The sequence below is a fragment of the Taudactylus pleione genome, unplaced genomic scaffold (genome assembly GCF_031769625.1).
Source record: "Taudactylus pleione unplaced genomic scaffold, aTauple2 ptg000824l, whole genome shotgun sequence".
In the NCBI taxonomy this organism is placed as follows: Eukaryota; Metazoa; Chordata; class Amphibia; order Anura; family Myobatrachidae; genus Taudactylus; species Taudactylus pleione.
Window position 1 is genome coordinate 3,181,056 of NW_028285226.1, and position 14,642 is coordinate 3,195,697.

The 14,642-nt window shown below is 46.4% G+C and overlaps 1 pseudogene; it reads right to left on the reverse strand.

The window, feature by feature from the left end:
• Positions 1-317: 317 nt before the first annotated feature.
• LOC148474660 (fatty-acid amide hydrolase 1-like) overlaps positions 318-14,642 on the reverse strand; it is a 42,968-nt pseudogene continuing 28,643 nt past the window's right edge.

Below are 14,642 nucleotides of genomic sequence, written 5' to 3' on the forward strand. Positions count from 1 at the left end.
GTAGTCGATTAATCTAATAAATAGCGGACATGACGTAGGATGCGAGCGGCCAGGGGGCGTAGTTTCCCAAAAAACGACCGCAAGTTTTGTTCGCTCGTTCAGACCTAGAGGCGTGAACAGAACGCAACAGCGAACGGTTCATTTGAATAGCCACCCCTATTTTCAGGACGAGCGAGCACTAATTGCGTCCAGCTCTGAATCAGGCCCAAAGAACGTTGCAATGTCAGTTAAACACATATTCACTCCATTGTATTTGAAATCTTTCTAACGTAAATATGTTTATTATAGCTGAACATTCATAGTTATATTACACACGATACAGATGAAAATAACTGCTTTGCTATAAGAATCCACATTGCTCAGTCTACCTATGGCTGTCACTTGCTGCTGTCCATGAAGAGGATCAGTCAACGACTAGTAACCCTCTACAGATAACAAAATAATAAAGAGTAGCGATATAGGTTTCTCTAATGAAATAACAACTAATAATATATGTTTATAGTCATCTCTAATGAGTTGCCCAAGAGCTAGGCAGGGGCTTATCGCCTCTTTTGGGATGGCCGCTGAGGGTCTCGACTTCTTTCATGAGACGCAGGCAGAGCTCATCCTGGTGGGTAAGCACCACACACTGAACAGACAGCGGTAGACCCACCCCTCCTTCCACAGCCTGCAGAGATAGTGATAGAGAAGCAGTTACACAGAGTAAACAGTAGGGGGAGGAAGAGAGACATGGCACATAACCACTGAGCCCCAGCAATGTTTAGACACCTGTCCAGGCTTTGTACTCATATATATATAAATAAACACAATCCTGGAGATTAAACACTTTATAACAATAGTATTATGGGCTCTATTTAATAGAATCCGCATTTTGAATGCAGATTGTAGTGTGATATTACCGACTGAATTCGTATTGCGAATTCAGGCAATGGGCTCTATTTATTAACATTATTTTTACTAAAATAAAGTAAAAAAGGGTGTTTTCACACCCTTTTCACATTATTTTAGTTTCACTTGTAGTTATTACAGGGCAATTGGAGTAGAATTAGTAAAATTCTACTCCAACCCCTAATTATCACTTATTTTTAGTAAAGCAGATCGCATTTCCCATAATTGTAATGGGAAATGTGATCCGACCATAGTTACTAAAAATAAATTGTAAAAAAATACCGGGGGAAGCCCTGTGATAATAACGCCACCTGGAGGTGGCGTTATCCAGGGTCTCCCCCGGTTACCGGCCTCCTGCTCTGCTCTAACGGGGAGAGCAGAGGCGGGAGCCGGTACCAGTAATCAGCTATGTGGTCTAAATAGACCGCAAGCTGATTGCTGTAAAAAAAAATCAAAAAAAAATGAAACATTTTTTTTTTACTTACCTGAATCCAGGGACCGGTGATCGGGCCTCCGGTGATGGCTCCTCTCTGGTCAGCTGGTCTCCCACAGTGCATTGCTGCCCGGTCATCAGGTGATCGGGCCCCAGTGCAGTATGGGAGATCACCTGATCGGGAAGCCCGGAGAAGATCACCAGAGGCCAGGAGGATGTAGGTAAGTGTAATGAAGGGAGGGGTGGAGTCGCGTTGGGGGAGGAGTGGTCGCGGGGGTCCGCGATCGTGGGGGGCGGGGCTTAGCGTTGGTGGGGGGTAGCAGCGACGGTGGGTCGGCGCATGCGCGGGCTCTTAGTCACTGTATTTTTTCCGAAAATACCGCGACTAGAGTGCGGATGGGATCCGCAGGTACAGAGCTTTATCACAAGCTCTGTCCCTGCAAGGGATTTATAGTAGTACGAATTCACTCGGTAATATCACACTACAATCCGCATTTAATATGCGGATTGTAGTAAATAGAGCCCAATCTCACAGGGAATTTTACTAATTCTACTCCAATTGCCATTTAGTAACTTTAGGTGAAACTAAAATAATGTGAAAAGGGTGTGAAAACACCCTTTTTCACTCTATTTTAGTAAAAATAATGATAATAAATAGAGCCCTATGAGAGATAGCACAAATAAACCTCACCTATATCTTAAAAACCACTATAATAATTACCTTCTTATACAGTTTGTCCCAGGGATCATTACAGTAACCTTTGTAATTTTTTAGCTCTTCCTCATCCTCCGCAGTGACGGAACCGACAGGAACGACTCCAGCCGGATAATTTAATACATTGTACAGCATTGTGCAGGCAATGGGAGCTGAGAGACATAAGAGAGATTGGTGACTTATGTAAGCTTCTAAGTGGCGCCCTCTTATCGCTTTGTTTGTCTAATACCCAAACCCAAACTTATAGCTGTATTGCTTCATAATTGAACAGCGCTGTGGACTATGCTGGTGCTATTTACATACATGTTAATAATAATAATAAATCATTTAGGAAGGGTTTTGTGACATCATGTGCCTAACCCTAATCCTCCCCCAAGTGCCTAACTTTAACCCCTAACCCTCCCCCTAACCCCGCTACTCACCTTCGGAATGCTGGTGGTCGGGATTCCAGCGCCAGGACCTTGACCGGTGTCGGCATGCCGGCACCGGTATTTTAAGCACTGGCATCCCCTTTGCTAGGATATTAACTGTATCCCCTGTGAGCTTCACATCATACGTCTTATTTTGTCACTGTTGCACACTAATTGCCATTGTGTACAAAATGAGGTTACAATATTACTGAGCATTTCTCCTTTGTATAAAACCAATGCTCTGTATATGTACTGTCCCCAAACACCTGCTCATTACAGACCAATCACTCAGTGCCAGAGCCGTAACTAGACTTTTTGGTGCCCTGTGCCAGAAAGAGCATTGGCGCCCCCTCATTTTTCAAATAGGGACATAATGCACCCAAAAAAGGGCCATGGCTTCATGGGGAAGGGCCAGGGAAGTGATAGAAGAGGCCAGGAGATGCTGGGGATGAAATAAGAGGAAGCTACAAGCAAGAATGATAATAAACAGAAATTTGACAGGCCCAAACAGCGCCCCCTGACCTGTGGTGCCCTGTGCCATGGCACAAGCCACACTACCTTAGTTACAGCCCTGCTCAGTGTACTTTGATGTGTGCTTCTATACGTAACATTTTGTAGTATAAATCATAAATGAGGATGGATCTTTGATCAGTGTCTGTGGCTTGTGGTATACTGTATTTGTGTCTTGGATTTGATCCCCATAATTACAGTGCTTAAAACTATTCCATATACCAAAGTTTCACAAACTCCGCCATTTACAGTCCAGGTTTTATGGATAGCCATACCGAAATCCAGATGGTTAAATCAAATTGACTGAGGTACTAATTAAGTCATCTGTGCTCAAGTATGGATATTCTTTAAAACCTGGACTGTAATGGCAGAGTTTGGGAACCACTGCCATATACTTTTGGTATACGAAGCTCTATGAGTATGACTATATGAGGCATGTTTGGTTGGTTGCCTATGGGTATACTGACCATACGGGGCACATTAGATTGATGGAATACAATGCTCTATGGGTATATTGGCGATAAGAGGCACATTAGGTTGGTGGCATACAAAGCTCTATGGGTATACTGGCCATAAGGGGCACATTAGGTTGGTGGCATACAAAGATATATATCGGTATAGTGGCCATACAGGGCACATTAGGTTGATGGAATACAAAGCTCTTTGGGTATACTGGCCATATGGGGCACATTAGATTGATGGAATACAATGCTCTATGGGTATATTGGCCATTAGAGGCACATTAGGTTGGTAACATACAAAGATCTATATCGGTATAGTGGCTATACAGGGCACATTATGTTGGTGCATACAAAGCTCTATGGGTATACTGGCCATAAGGGGCACATTAGGTTGGTGGCATACAAAGATATATATCGGTATAGTGGCCATACAGGGCACATTAGGTTGATGGAATACAAAGCTCTATGGGTATACTGGCCATTAGAGGCACATTAGGTTGGTGGCATACAAAGCTCTATGGGTATACTGGCCATACGGGACACATTAGGTTGGTGGCATACAAAGATATATATCGGTATAGTGGCCATACAGGGCACATAGAGGTTGATGGATTACAAAGCTCTATGGGTATACTGGCCATATGGGGCACATTAGATTGATGGAATACAATGCTCTATGGGTATATTGGCCATTAGAGGCACATTAGGTTGATAACATACAAAGATCTATATCGGTATAGTGGTTATACAGGGCACATTATGTTGGTGCATACAAAGCTCTATGGGTATACTGGCCATAAGGGGCACATTAGGTTGGTGGCATACAAAGCTCTATAGGTATACTGGCCATACGGGGCACATTAGGTTGGTGGCATACAAAGATCTATATCGGTATAGTGGCCACACAGGGCACATTAGGTTGATGCAATACAAAGCTCTATGGGTATACTGGCCATAAGGGGCACATTAGGTTGGTGACATACAAAGCTCTATGGGTATACTGGCCATATGGGGCACATTAGGTTGGTGGCATACAAAGATCTATGAGTATACTGGCCATATGGGGCACATTAGGTTGGTGGCATACAAAGCTCTATGGGTATACTGGCCATATGGGGCACATTAGGTTGGTGACATACAAAGCTCTATGGGTATACTGGCCATAAGGGGCACATTAGGTTGGTGGCATACAAAGCTCTATGGGTATACTGGCCATATGGGGCACATTAGGTTGGTGACATACAAAGCTCTATGGGTATACTGGCCATATGGGGGACATTAGGTTGGTGACATACAAAGCTCTATGGGTATACTGGCCATATTGGGCACATTAGGTTGGTGACATACAAAGCTATATGGGTATACTGGCCATACGGGGCACATTAGGTTGGTGACATACAAAGCTCTATAAGTATACTGGCCATAAGGGGCACATTTGGGTTGGTGGCATACAAAGCTCTATGGGTATACTGGCCATATGGGGCACATTAGGTTGGTGACATACAAAGCTCTATGGGTATACTGGCCATATTGGGCTCATTAGGTTGGTGACATACAAAGCTCTTTGGGTCTACTGGCCATACGGGGCACATTAGGTTGGTGACATACAAAGCTCTATGAGTATACTGGCCATAAGGGGCACATTTGGGTTGGTGGCATACAAAGCTCTATGAGTATACTGGCCATAAGGGGCACATTTCAGTTGGTGGCATACAAAGCTCTATGGGTATACTGGCCATATGGGGCACATTAGATTGGTGGCATACAAAGCTCTATGAGTATACTGGCCATATGGGGCACATTAGATTGGTAGCATAGAAAGCTCTATGGGTATACTGGCCATATGGAATTAGGTTAGACAATTGAGTCTGATAATTCTTTTGTCATGAACATTGAATATATATTTTTTCTCTGTACTGAAATAAATATATCCTTATGTACCATAGCGCACATGCTGAGATCTCCCTTTTATTCTGCAATAAGAACTTCTTATATCTTATATGAAGTAAACCAGTTATATCATTATCATTACATTAAGCACATTCTATATCTCATGTTGCTGTATTGGCTGCTAATGATTAGTGAGTGTTGCATGTGCCACTGTCATTATACACTGCAGGACACCCATCGGAGGACCTAAGGTGGTCCTTCTGTAGTGAGAGGGGGTGCAGCTACAAGGACCCCACAGCTGAGAATGGTTTTCTATTAAACCTAAGCCACACCATTTCCAGCGGACAAAATGTACAAAGGGGCTCGTAATAAATGTTGCTGTGGGGCCCATAAATCTCCAGTTACACCCTGTATAATAATATAAATAAATTAGTGACGAAGCACAGTGACTTATAGAAATACCATAAAGTCTCCCCGGATAACCGATGTTGAAGGCCGGGCCCAACATGGGACATAGGACCACATCTAGATTCAGCTTTCTCCACTCAGTGAGGAATTCTGTCTGGTATTCCTAAAAGAAAAGACTTATCACAAGAGCTGACAATCACAGACAGACCTCAGAGAACAGACTGGGGTACATGAATTATAGGTATTTAATATGTGAATAAAATTTAACAGTGTCATTAAAGACATTACTGAGAAATAATTTGAAATTAGAATTACATATATTAATTAAATATGAACACACTTTCCATATATACCTTGTTTACCAGATATATATCCAATCCTCTCCTATTTACATCTCTGACCTTATCTCCCTGCACACTCCTGCCCGGGTTGGGTACGGGATGCCGGTGGTCAGAGTCCCGACACTTTCCTCCCGACAGGGTTAGGATACCAACACCTGTCAGTCGGTATCCTAATGCTTCCCCTAACCCTCCCTCCCCTATGCCTAAACTTAACCTCCCTCCTAGTGCCTAAACCTAACCTCCCTCTCCCTGCACCCTAAACCTCCCCCTAGTGTCTATCCCTAACCCCTAACTCTCCTCCTAACAGGATTCTGACAGGTGTCTGGATTACGGCGCCGGTATTCTAATTGCCAGCATCCCCTTTGCCGGGATATTGACTGTATCCCCTCCCGCCCATCCACTTCGCTCCACAAATTAATGCTCACCAACTAATTACTTCATCCACTCCCTCCTGCAAGATTTTGCCTGTGCTGCTCCCTACCACTGGAACTCTCTTGCTCTCCCTTTCCTTATCAGACTCCACATCTATACAAAGTTTAAAACAGGCTCTCAAGACCCACTCCTTTATCAAAGCTTTCCAGCTCTTATCCTATCCTACCTTCCATGCTCCTTACTCACTGTCTCTCCCCTCTGTGTCACCCCCATCTGTCTCCCACTCCCCTTTAGATTGTAAGCTCTAATGAGCAGGACCCTCTTCCCTCATGTGCTTCTCCTTTCCTCACTTATACAATCATCTCTTCCCCATGCCCAACAATGGCACCAAAAGTTCTGTACTGTAATTATTTTTTTCTTGTTTTGTTCATCCAGTTTCTGTTTGTGTACTCTGTAAGGCCCTAATGAACCCTTGTGGGCGTCCTGTGGATCCTATGGACTTTGAAGAAATAGGTATACTTCTGAAGAAGCTGGATATCGATTTACCAGCGAAACGCGTTAAGCCTCTCCACCATCGCTACAACCCTTGGGGTACATCTATATCCATTCATCTTGGACACTTTGACACATTTTCCTGATTTTGGGACATTTGCATCAACTCCACAGGATAACAGCTACAAGTGGATCCCATCCAGTCTATACTCTGTGATAAAACCAACAGGATTTTTACACATGATAATTTCTTTGGACTGAGATTAAGAATACACCACCTGGTAAATATTTGCTGTACCTAGTTACACAGAACCAACAATTTGTCCCACAGCTAGTGTCTTTATCGAATATGGATTAACCAGCCTCCCCTAGTAGCGATTACATATGACTGCAACTATTTTTAATACAGCACTTATTTTGTGGATTTTATTATTTTCCATATAACAAATTTTATTATATTGTAATGTATTAAATGTGATATTAATTGACTACACATCCGTATCTGAGTTTTTATATACAAAAACTATATATAGCGCTGGTATCAACTATTTGTATATTTGAAGAAATAGAGTTAACAAAGATAAGTCTACCATAACTCAATTTCTTCTTCAGGGTCCATAGGTGATCCACAGGGATACCATGGGGATGTCCCATAGCAGTTTCCCCTAAGGCCAGGGACGCTCCTGAACAGAAAGAAGGTGTAGAACATGAGAAAGGTGTGGACGGAAGACCACGTGGCTGCCTTGCACAATTGTTCAGCAGAAGCGCCACATCGAACTGCCCACGAGGGTCCCACATACCGAGTAGAATGTGCTGTAACCCTGTTTGGAACAGGAAGATTAGCTTGTGTGTAGGCCTTAGAGAGTGTCATTCGGAGCTATCCAGCCAGAGTCTGTTTGTTAGCTGGCCAGCCTCACTTATGAAAGCCATACAATACAAATTTGCCATACAATACAGAATCTGATTACCTAAAGGAAATAGTAGATCCGAAAAGCACGAACCACATCCAAGGAGGCTTCACCTGCAGAAAAATCTGAGGACTGGAAGGTCGAAACCACAATCTATTAATTCAAATGGAACCGGGATACCACTTTAGGGTTATAACCAGCCCTGGTACAGAAGACAGCTCTGTCCGGATGAAAGATCAAGAATGGGGAGTGACAGGAGAGCGTTGTCAAATTATATACCCTGCTCACAGAGGAGATAGCGAAGAGAAAGAGCGTCTTCACTGTCAGCCACTTGAGGTCTACTGAGTCCAGAGGTTCAAATGGAGGAGCCTGTACAGCCCGGAGAATCAAGGACAAATCCCACGGAGCCACCGGAGGGACAAAAAGGAGGTTGAAGGCGGAGAACACCTTGAAAGAATGTTCTAAAATTAGACAGGGGAGTGATCCTTCACTGGAACCAGATTGACAGAGCAGAAACTTGAACTCTAAGGAAGGCCAGATGGAGGTCGAGGGCTAACCCAGCCTGCAGAAAGGCAAGCACCCGGGAGACCCTAAAAACTGTATGGTCCCCCTGGGCTCTTAAAGGGGTCTCTCAAGAGCCATCCCGTGAAAGACAGATGAGGTAGGTATGGGTACAGGCAAGGACTCTGTGCTAGTAGATCCTGCCATAGAGGCAGTGGGAATGGAGTGTCTATGGAGAGACTTCGTAGGTCGATGAACCAATGTCGCCTGGGCAAGGCTGGGGCTATTAGTATCACCATTCCGACTTCTTGCTTGAACTTTTGGAGAACTCTCGAGAGGAGGGAGATTGGAGGAAAGAGGTATGCAAGATTTAAGTTCCACCTCACTGCCAGAGCATCCACGAAGGCAGCTGAGGGATCTCTGGTCCTGGACCCATACCTGAGGACCTTGTGGTTGTGATGTGAAGCCATCAGGTCTATGTCTGGCAGGCGCCATTGTCCACCAGGAGTTGAAAGCCATCCAGATGTAGAGCCCACTCCCCGGCGTGTATGTCCTGATGGCAGTCCGCTTCCCAGTTGAGCACTCTGGGGATGAACACTGCCGAGATTGCCGGGAGATGACATTCGGCCCAGACCAGAATGTGTGCTTCTTCCCGCATGGCTGCCCAACTTCGCATGCTTTCCTGATGGTTGAGGTAGGCTACCACAGTCGGGTGTTATACTGAATTTAGACTGGCCTGTCCCGGAGCAGATCTTGTGCCAGAGAGAGCGCTTTGTACACTGTTTGCCCCTCCAGAATGTTTATGGGCAGGCGACTTTCCTCGGTTGTCCACCGTCCCTGAAAGGTATGATGACCGATTACCACATCCCATCCGCGAAGGCTGGCATCTGTAGTGAGAAGTCCCCAATTTGGAATCTAGAAGGGGCGACTCTTGTCCGGATTGGACGTCTGTAGCCACCATGAGAGGGAAAACCGAACCTCCGGAGAGATAAGGATCATCTGGGAGCAGATCAGATGATACTGCCCGTTCCACCGGGAGAGAATCAATTGTTGAAGGGGCCTGGAACTGGGCGTATTCTACCATATCAAAGGAGATACCATGGACCCCAGGACCTGCATTGCTAAGTAAATGGATACCCCCTGATTGTAGAGCAAGTTGCGCAAGTGTAGTATAAAAAGTTTGTCCGCTGGCAGAACAATCCTCTGTATTCGAGAATCCAGGAGTGCCCAAAGATGTACAATCCGCTATGTCGGAGATAGGTAGGACTTTATCCAATTGATGAGCCAGCCGTGTGTTTGCAGGCAGTCAACGGTCAGGTGGAGATGTCGTTGTAACACAACTGGTGAATGTGCCAAGATTAAGTGGTCATCTAGGTATGGCAGGATTCTGATTCCATGGCACCTGAGGTGGGCCACCATAACTTCCATTATTATGGTAAATAACTGAGGGGCTGTTGACAGACCAAAGGGCAGCACCCGAAACTGGTAATGTTGCTGCAGAACATCAAACTGTAGGAACTGCTGGTGGGTTGGAGTAATAGGTACATGCAGATATGCATCCTGAATGTCGAGAGAAACCATGAAATCCCCAGGCTCCAATGCCAGGACAATTTATCACACATTTTCCATGTGGAACTTGGGTACTCGGATAAATCTGTTGAGGGGTTTGAGATTCTGAATAGGCTGGTGAGACGCATTCGGCTTCTGAATCAAACAGAGAGTGGAATAAAAACCCAGTTCCTCGCTGAGCCGAAGGAACCGGTATTTTCACACATGAACGCAGCATGGAGTGATTAGCTTCCTGGAGGGCCAGGGCCTCGATAGCTGGGGAGGACACCTGAGGAAGGTGAGGGCGTACTCCTGAGAGATCACTTCTCGGACCCAAGCATCTGTTGTTGCTTGATGCCAAGATCAGGCGGAGAGTTTGTCGTCAAACTTGGAAGCTGGACATCTAGCCAACCAAGACTGCTTGGATCGCGGCTTAGTGGTCTTGTGAGAACTAGACTGCCTGGGAAAGGACTGCTCACTTGCCTTACCCTGAGGGCTAAAGAACAGAGAAGAGGACAGCCTAGGCTTAGGGACAGCTTCTTCCTAAATATGGAAGATGTAGGTCAGTTTTACCTTGGTAGGGTCTGATGGCAGGCTCTCTTCCAGTGCCTCTGCCCATCCTTCGATAGCCTTAGCCACACAGGCCACAGCCATACTGTAGCTGGCCTGCTGATAGCGCCAGAAAGCGAGCAGACTGACTTGAGACAAGTAAAAGCAGAGTAGAACTTCTGACAAAGCGTACCACATGCGAATCAACAGTAGGAGGGATTTCTGACTTAGCACACTCACTATTAGGAAGAGGGTAAAAAGACACTATTCTTTTTGGGACCTGGAACCGTTGCCAGGAGTACTCCAAGCTTCCCCCATGAGCTCAGTGAGCTGTTCTGATTGAGGGAATTCAGCCTTAACCACCTTTTGACGTTTAAACATCTGGGTTTTTGGCTTAGGGGCCGGCTCATCATCCTCTACATTCAGGATCGATATAACCGCCCTCACTAAAGGAGGGACATCCACTGTTGAATGACGGTTCTCCTCGCCCGAGTGCGACCCGGAGAGAGAACCCTGTGCATCATTTGCCTCCACAGATGATGCATTAGAATCCGAAAGCGGGGTGGACTGAGAGGATGATACAGTCCGCCTAAGTGTTTTAGTGGCTGTCTGTCCGCCTTTTGCTGATAGGCGGCAGATGATTGAGCCATATTCTGCACTGAGTGGACATAAACATCCATTCAAGGAGGATGCATAGGGGGTACTGACATAGTAGGCTGTAATAGCTGTGGGTACCCCATGGTGGAAGGCAGCATGAGGGCTGATAAGAGGTCCACTAGCTGCGTCATAACCTATGATAAGGAGCACACCAAAGGTGGCTCCTGGACAGGGGCTGGTATGGTGGACTGAGGAGGTGGTACATAACAAATAACTCACAGACCATTCTGCATGAAATCCTAAGGGGACAAGCCCGCTGAATAGGATCTGCAAGTAACCAGCACAGGGGCCTCAGGCTCCTGTTTACCCTTAGAAGACATAGTAATAACCAGCTAGCAGCACATAATCAGTGTATGACTAGTAATGCAGAGTGACACCTATCACAAATACAAGTAAATGTGAAGTAATAATGAACCCCTACACGCCTGGTAGTTGAGGGTTTAAATAAGAGCAGCAGGGATAGATATAACTGACGGAACGTTTTAAGACAGTATAATGCACATAAACAAATCTACTTATAATGGGCACTAAACCAACTACTCAAGCCTCAAAGGGCTGGCAGAGTTATACAGGAAGACTGGACCCAAATCTCCTGAGACCTGTAGCTTCAGAATTAATGGCTGCTGAGTGTCTCCTATAGGCAGGGCCGGATTAAAGGGGGGGCGACAGGGGCGATCATCCCTGGGCCCCCACACCCAGCCATCGGGGTTAAAGTGAACCAGAGGAGACGGAACCAGTTCCGCCTCCTCTGGACACCTAACCCCAGTGCCGCACGGAGACACCAGACGCCCGCTTAGATTGTAACCAGCGGGCGCCCGGCTCCCTCCCCGCAGCGGCAGCCAGAGCCGGTGACTAGAGCTCACTCGTGAGCTCCGGCTTCCGGCTCAGGCAGTGAACTATGGGAGAGACGTCATGCGTCTCTCCCATAGTGCAGAGGAGCAGCGCCAGCTGAGCGGATCAGAAGGCAGCGGGAGCGGGGCTTAAGGTAAGTAAGATTTTATTTTTTTCTCTTTTTAGCGCAAGCGGCTTTTCCACTGCTGTGGGGGACATTACTCGGGGGGGACTACTGGGGGCATTACTACAGGGGACATTACTCGGGGGGGACATTGCTACTGGGTGCATTACTCGGGGGGCATTTCTACTGGGGGCATTACTCGAGGGGGACATTACTACAGGGGACATTACTCGGGGGGGGGACATTACTACATGGGACAGTACTTGGGGGGGGCATTACTACTGGTGCTACTACCACAGGGGGCACAACTACAGGGGTATTACTACTGAGGGCATTACTATTGGGCACACACAGGGGGCATGACTACTGGGGGCACAACTACAGGGGTATTACTACTGGGGGTATTTATACAGGGGGCATTACTATTGGGAACACTACTACTGGGGGTATAACTACAGGGGGCATTGCATAGGGGGCACTGCATAAGGGGCAACACTCCTGGGGGCACTACTACTGGGTGCACTGCATAAAGGGCACGTAATAGGGGCCCCCACATGTTTGTTGCCCTGGGGCCCCCACAGACCTTAATCCGGCCCTGCCTATAGGGAAGAGGGTGAGGAGGAGGAACAGCTCAGAAGCGGGAAATCTCAAAGTGAGGGATTGTGCTCTGGGCTGGGGGAGAGGATGCCGGGGGAGAGCCTACCTCCCCGCTGCTACACCAACCGCTGGGTGCCGCTGACCTCTTCATGGTCCCCGATGCCAGCTTTTAACTGCCCCTTTGGTCTAGTGGGGGAGCGGATGAAGCAGTCACCCCACTGCAGCGTCCTCTGGCAGATCTCCACCGCCGGAGGTAAGGACTGCACAACATGCCTTACCTGTTCTTCCTCATCTGTCTGGCTGCAGTCCTGGGTCCCCAGTGGAGCTGCAATCAGAGCCCCGCTGGCGCCCACCGTGATCACCGGACCACTCACCGGTGTTGCAGTGCTGGCGGAGGTAGCTGGAGCAGCAGTACAGGCACCCATTAGGACGCCTTGCTGCTTGCTCAGATAAACAACAAAAAAACCTCATAAAAAATCTTGGGGCTGCCTAAGCAGTCCTCCTGTCTAAAGGTGCGACCGGTCCTGCTGGCACCAAATGAAAAACTGTCTGCCTGTGGCTGGGGGCGAGGTATAAGTGGAGGAAGACCGGGGCATCCTGGGAGCTAAAGCTTTAACTGTTTGGTGCGTGGATCTCTCCAACCACACCCCCCCCATGGTATCCCTGTGGATCCCTATGGACCCTGAAGAAGACATTATTATTAATATAAACGCAATGTATACTACCTGCAAGGCTATCTGCTCCTCCCAGAGATGCTTCACAGATCTAGATGGAGGAATGAGAGAGATCAATACAGACAATAACAGCAAAACATAACAGAGAAAACACAAAATCACAGAAACTTTGATGGAAGAAAACCTACAGATCCACCGAGTCTGCTCTCTCTGTGAGCCCGATTCATTAAGGATCGCAACTGCTAAAGCGTACATAGATGGCCGATTGTTGCGTACTGTGCATGAATCGCAGTGTGCAAAGACACCACTGTGATCGCAATGCGATCACCCAGAGCACGGAGAGCGATCACGGAGTGACTGACAGGCAGTGAGCGTTTGGGGGTGGTGATGAGAGGTGGTCAGAAAAAAAATGCTGGCGTGCCTGACCATTTGAACGCCGTTGCATGGGCGTGCATAAATTAGCCAGTGTGATGGCATAAGCAGCTTGAGTACTTACTGCGTGCAATGAGGTTAGCAATATCTAAGTAGAGTCAGGGCTGCTGTAATTCTGCATGAGTGGCCGATGGTACTCGATATTACCGATTTTTATGGAGGTTTGCAAGGTATTACGGATGTGAGTTAGCAGTAATAGGAGGCAGTGGACGTCTCTATGCAGGCAGCGTGAAGGCATTGTGACTGCAATCATTAGAATATTTTCACAGCAGACCTGCGCGCGATTATGAGGCTGGAATCGCAATAGCGATCCTTAATGAATCAGGCTCTATGTTTTTATTGTATATTTTAGACAGAATCGGTATGAGTTCAAATCCCGATACCTGAAGACCGGCACTAGAAGATCCCTAGGAGGGTAAGTATTTGTACTATAGAAAGGGCACTAGAAGAGTAAGTATTTGTACTATTTCTAACCCTCTCCCCCCCCTAAGCCTTCTTTATGGGTGCCTAACCCCCCCTAATGCCTAACCTCCCCCTGTATAATTATCACAAAATTGAAAAAAAGGTATAACTCCGGCGCACGGTAACTGTCAGCTCAATCTCAATCCTATACCTGCCCAGACAAGTAAAACATACAGAATTAAAAAGCAATGGGAAAAAAAGATCTAAGGCGATACAGATAAAATTATACTTAAATCGTGGAGGTCGTTGATATGGAGGTTTTTCCTTTTCTAGAGATGATCCACTCCGTGGAATACAATATGAAATTTAAACACAAACATAAAAGACCATATGTGAAGTAATATCAAAACGTAAAACCACAACAAAATGAAATAGTCCTTTTGTGTTTCTGAAGAAAAAAAGGGTAATATCCGTTTTTTTCCAAAAGTAAATGTCAATC